We start from the raw sequence: 6,426 nt of genomic DNA on the forward strand, positions 1-6,426 counted from the left end.
TGAATTTTGAAATGCACACATTTATTTTTCACATGTACTAGGTTTATTTTTTGTTTTTCAGGGTTGGGGAGCACAACAACCAGTGTTCTGTGGTGTATAACCCCCAGACTATACTCTGTATCTGTGGCCCCTTGCAGAACCAGAAATTGAACCCCAAGCCTTGTACATGCAATCCATGGGTCCTATGACTTGATTCACACAGCCAGCTTTTGAATAATCATTTATTTAATAAGAAGAGGGTTTGGGGGCCACACTTAGTGATGCTCAGAGGTCGTTCCTGGCTTAGTGCTTAGGGGGATCCTATGCTGTGCAAAGAATTCAAACTGGGATCATCTCCATAAAAAACAAGCACCTTACCTCTCTGTACTAGCTCTTTGTGGATGATAATTCTGATTTTTGTTTCTACCAGGTGCAAACCATTCTTAGTGTGAGGGTCATACGAATACTAGTGGATGCGTGGGATCAAGCCTGTGAGCCAAATGTTTCCTTACCTATTTCTAGTTCATATTCAATCTGTGGTCATACCACCCTGAACATGCCCCCAAATATGCTTGTCGAGTGCATATTTGCACTGTCAATGCATCACAGTAGCTAAAGCTGTTCGGAGCTGCCATCCAAGTGAGTAACTGGAAGTTCTTGGGGAGTTACCATCTGTCTAAACATCAATTCACCATAAAAATATTTAGAAATGAAGGCCAATAGCTAAAGTGTTTGTGAGTGTGTGTGCAGGCACGTGCAAGCAGTGGCTAAAATTGAATCTACTAAACTTGGCTTGCAGGTTTTCTGGAACAGGGATATGAGGCCACAGTATGACAAGCAGCTCCTGAGCAGGGGAAAAGGACTGTTGCTTCCAGGGAAAGAATCAGGTCTCAGGTTGAAGAAATAGCACACCTGGTAAGGCACTTGCTTTGCATGCTGCTGAGCCAGGTTTCATCCCTGGCACTTTAGGGTCTCTGAGGCAGCTCCAGGTATAGATATTTGAAGACAGAGCGAGGAGCAACCCTGAGCACATCCATGTGAGCTACACATATATACATAAAAGTAAAAGAAAAACCAAGTTCAGGTTGTAGTGCTCACTAAGATCACTGCAGTCCTCACACACATGCTTGCCAGAAATCACACGCCTGTCTGGTGCTTGCACATCTTTTTAGTTGTGCTTGTGGGGGTCATACCCCTTTCTGTAGTGTCCTAACGCCTGACTCTGTGGTAGCCAGGAATCATTTGTGCCAAAGTCACAGAGTTGCCAAGATCACGTTTAGAGTATGTTGAAACAAGGGATTTAAATTTAAACTTATGACCATATGCTTTTAAGCAGGGTTTTTCAGAATCACACTATTTGTCCACATCCCCCTACCCCCAAGTACTTGTTGACATCTTTTTATTCCTGACACGCTTGGTGGTAATTGACACAAATCATGAAAAGCTTCCAGTGATATTTCCTAATAACAAGGATCTTTTCTTATCTAAGCAGTCACCAACAGCTGTTTTTAATTCATTACTAAGCATACCTAATGGGGCCGGAGAGAGTACATCAGGTAGCACGCTTGTCTCACACATGGCTGACCAGGGTTTGATCCCCAACATCTCATATGAACCACCAAGCACTTGGCGGAGTGATACCTGAACACAGTTTCAGGAATAACCATTGGGCATGGTGAGGTGTGGCCCCAGAACACAAAAAATAAAACCAAAAACAACTAAACATACTGTTGTGCAAAATATTGTCATCAAAAACTATCAGGGGCAAGAATAATAGTACAGTGGGCAGTGCTTTTGCCTTGCACACAACTGACCTGAGTTCGATCCCCAGCAAACCATACATTTCCCCAACACTTTCAGGAGTAATTTGTGAGTGCAGAGCCAGGACTAATCCCTCAGAGAAATACCTGGTGTGGCCTAAAACCCAAAAACAAACAAACAAACAAGCAAAATAAAAGAAAGATCTAATAGTAAAATGATTTGGAAGATATATTTTGGGGAGTGGTACTTAGCTAGACTCCTCCAGGATTCCCTTTCATCCCCCTATAGGAAAGGACAGGGAAGGAAGCAAGGCCCAGTGTGTGGGGGGAAGAGAGGGAGAGAGTGTCCTGAGTTGGAAAAAACGGGGGGGGCGGGGGGGAGGGGGTGGTGGTGGTGGTGGTGGCTGGATGGTTAAAGGAAGTTTCTGGTTTATTTTAGAATTGCAATGGCTGCCTTTTACATACTTCCCTACAGCTTTTTTTTTTAACCATTCCTCAGAAAATCTACTTCTGCTAAGGGGGTTTCAATCCCTGTGTACTGAGAAACTGTGTAGCAGAAGGAAATGGGCTGAGATAGGCTGAAGGATGTTTTGATCACAAGGAATGCAGTTATCTGACTGTTTCAGAACAAATAGCTTCTAACTTGTTTCCTTGCCTTTCATGTTACAATCTGAGTGCAAATGTCAGATTGTAACGGTCTCTTCCCAGATGATGACACAAGCTGTTTTATTTTCTCTAATACTTTTCTAGGAAAAGTGTCTATTGATTATAATGCTACTTTTGATGATGGCTGGCAGTTTAGGCTGAAATTATTCCAACTGTCAAATAAACCACTTTAACTTGTAGACTCCAGGGACTATAGCAGTAGTATAGCAGATAAGACATTTGCACATGAGTGATTCTAGCTCAATCTACAGCACCCCACATGGTCCTTCAAGCCCCACCAGAACCATACCTAATTCCAGAGCCAGGAGTAAGCCTTGAGTACTTCCAGGCATGACCCCTGCCCTTTCAAAGAAACCTATAAAATAAGATGTAGGCTCCATGGGCCAGAGAGGTAGTACAGCAGGTAGTCAGCTGGCTTTGCACATGGCTGGCCAGGGTTCTATCCTAGAGACCACATATAGCCTCCTGAGCCCCACCTGGAGAAATCCTTGAGAATAGAATCATGAGTAAGCCCTGAGCACCACTAGGCAAAAGATAGATATTGTTAAAACTGGAAGAGATAGTACAGAGCTTAAGGTACTTGCCTTGCATATGGCTGACCCTGTGTTGGTCCCTAGCACCACCTGCTCTCTCAGCATGACCTGGTGAAGCGCTGGAAGCCCCCCGAGCACTTTTTGGATAGTCTTAGTATTCTATGACACCAAAGGACCCAAGAAGTACCACTTCCTCAGGCCCTCCCACTGAACTGCTGTTTGAGAATCACACGGAGGGCCCCTCAAGTCTCCTGGGCAGTGCTTGTTAACCCTCAAAATAAAATAAACTGGTGGTTCCAATCAAATTCATTCCACAAGATTGGAACAACAATGGAAAGAATCATCATTCGTTCAATAATTCCTTCAAGTCAGCAATTATCTATGAAGTCATGGATAGGTGGCAAACGCAACACCCCTCAATGTCATGGTGCTAAAATTGGGGGGCAGTCAAACTTTAAAAAATAAACCCCAAAAGGTGACATGTATGCTGTGAAGAAAATAAGCAAAACGTGGCATCTCAAAGGTTAAACAAATAGGAGAACAGAAAAGTCAGATCACCTCAATTCTTTTTTTTTTTTTTTTTTTTTGGTTTTTGGGCCACACCCGTTTGACGCTCAGGGGTTACTCCTGGCTATGTGCTCAGAAATCACCCCTGGCTTGGGAGGACCATATGGGACACCGGGGGATCGAACCGCGGTCCATCCGCTTGTAAGGCAGACACCTAACCTGTAGCGCCACCTTCCCGGCCCCTGATCACCTCAATTCTACCCTGACCAGTGACAGCCTTCAATATTCGTCTCTGGCTTGATTTTTCCCACTCCTACAGAATGGAGTGAATATTGGTCATCTGAGTTTCTTCTCTGTATAGTGGTTTTGGATCTGACGGTTCAAAACTCAGTACTGACCAGAGAGTCAAAACCAAAGCCTGCTTCTTTCCTGCTGCTGACCTCCATCATGTCCTAAATAGTATCCCTCTTTTAGTGGCAAAGGGCAAAAACCCAATAATGATTTTCCTAATTGTTATGTTAAAAAATTCCAAAACGGGGCTGGAGTGATGGTGCAGTGGTAGGGCATTTGCCTTGCACGCGGCTGACCAGAACAGTTGGTGGTTCGATTCCCAGGCATCTCAAGCCAGGAGCGATTTCTGAACGCAGAGCCAGGAGGAACCCCTGAGTGTCACCAGGTGTAGCCCAAAAACCAAAAAAAAATCCAAAACATTGGATGCAGTCACCCGTGGAAGTAATATTTTAATAGGATCATTATATTAAAATAATTCAAAAAAAAAAAGAATTCACCTCTGTCTCAAGAATAGCCTAGAACTGGAGACAGTTCATAGGGGTAAGGTGCTTACCTTGTACAAGGCCCTAGTTTGATTCCCAGTACCACACTGGGTTCCCTGAGTATCAACAGGGAGTGATCTCTGAGCACCACTGGCAGCAATATCCTCCCTAAATAAAATCAGCCTGCATGGTGGAATGAGAGGAATGGTCCTGGGAATAAACCATTATGGAAGAGTGTCAAGTGTTAGAATATGGGCCAGAGAGATAGCACAGCTGTAAAGTATTTGCCTTGCATGCAGCCAATTCAGGACCAATGGTGGTTTGAATCCCCGCATCCCATATGGTGTGTCCCCCCCACCCCCACGCCTTCCAGGAGCGATTTTGAGCCAAGATCTTGGAGTAACCCCTGAACTCCAGCAGGTGTGACTCAAAAACAATAAAAGAGGGCTGGAGAGATAGCTTGGAGGTAAGGCATTTGCCTTTCATGCATAAGGACGGTGGTTCGAATCCCAGCACCCCATATGGTCCCCTGTGCCTGCCAGTGGCGATTTCTGAGCATAGAGCCAGGAGTAACCCCTGAGCACTGCCAGGTGTGACCCCCTCCCAAAAAAGAAACAAAAAGAATATACATTCTTCTTTGTCTAATCTACCCTTCCCGCACAAGATGTGATAATATTGATAAACAGACAAAGGGCCAAAGTCACCTTCCTGAGCTGGGGGTTCTAGTCAGTAGAAGAGGACATGCCTCTTCTTTTGTTGTTGTTGTTGTTGTTTTTGTTTTTAGGTCACACCCAGCGGTGCTCAGGGGTTACTCCTGGCTGTCTGCTCAGAAATAGCTCCTGGCAGGCACGGGGGACCATATGGGACACTGGGATTCGAACCAACCACCTTTGGTCCTGGATCGGCTGCTTGCAAGGCAAACGCTGCTGTGCTATCTCTCCGGGCCCGACATGCCTCTTCTATGTCTACTTCTATGACCAATACCACTCGTGATATTCACGAATCTTCCAGAGCTGCCTGCAGCCTTCTCCAGTGATTCACCTAATAGTGCAACTTTTTTGTTTCTGTTTTCGGACCACACCTGACGATGCTCCGGGGACAGTCCTGGCTCTGCATTCCGGAATTACCAAAGCAGTGCTTTGGGGACAGTATGAAATGCTGGGAATTGAACCTTGATTGGCGGGGTTCAGCCTACAGTAAACCATCACTCTGGTCCCAGTATATAGGACTGTTTCTACCGAGTCTTATTTTTTTATTTTGGAGCGTCACACCCAGCTGCGCTCAGGGGTCACTCCTGGTTCTGCACTCAGAAATTGCTCCTGGCAGGCACAGGGGACCATATGGCATGCCGGATTTGAACCCATTAGTCCTTAATTGGTGCTTTGTCCTGAATCAGTTGCTTTCAAGGCAAATGTCAAATCTCTCTGGCCCCTCTCCCCAGTTTTAATTAGTTCTAAGACCTCAAGCAAAAGCCCAGTTTCCCTTTCTTTCTATTTTTGTGGGTAGAGCAATTATTTGTTTTGTTTAGGGGGCACACCGGACAGTGCTCAGAGGCTCAGGGGTTCCTCCTGGCTCTGCACTCAGGAATTACTCCTGGAGGTGCTCCTGGGACCATGTGGGATGCCCGGGATTAAATTTGGGTCAGCCCCATGCAAGGCAAACGCCTTATCCACTGTGCTGTCATTCCAGCCCTGGAGAGAAATTCTTTAGGCTGAACCCAGGGTCTCACATATAGCACTTGCATGTGCTGTGCTGTCACTGAGTTGTAAGGCCGGCTATTTCTTTTTCCATTGTTTTCCTGCTAACTTGAGTGTCCTGTAGGTACTGTATAAATTTGCTGACATAACTTTATATAATCAAGATTTATAACTAAATCTGCTAATATAACTACTTAATCTTTTGGGGTTTTGGGGGGGGCACACCGAGTGACACTCAGGGGTTACTCTTGGCCTTGTACTCAGAAACTGCTCCTGGCTCGGGGGACCATAAGAGATGGCCGGGATCAAACCAAGGCCCCTCCTGGGTCAGCTGTGTGCAAGACAAACGGCACAGTGCTCTGGCCCCACTACTTAATCTTTGTAGTTTTTGTTACTCTTCTCCCAACTTTCTGCCTATTTTACCTGGATAGTGAGACCCTCCCACTGCTGGAAGGGGTCTGTTGTTGGTAATTCAAGTGGCCTGGGGAAAGGGTGAAAGAGACTGAGGAAG

This window comes from Suncus etruscus, chromosome X (assembly GCF_024139225.1).
Source record: "Suncus etruscus isolate mSunEtr1 chromosome X, mSunEtr1.pri.cur, whole genome shotgun sequence".
In the NCBI taxonomy this organism is placed as follows: domain Eukaryota; kingdom Metazoa; phylum Chordata; class Mammalia; order Eulipotyphla; family Soricidae; genus Suncus; species Suncus etruscus.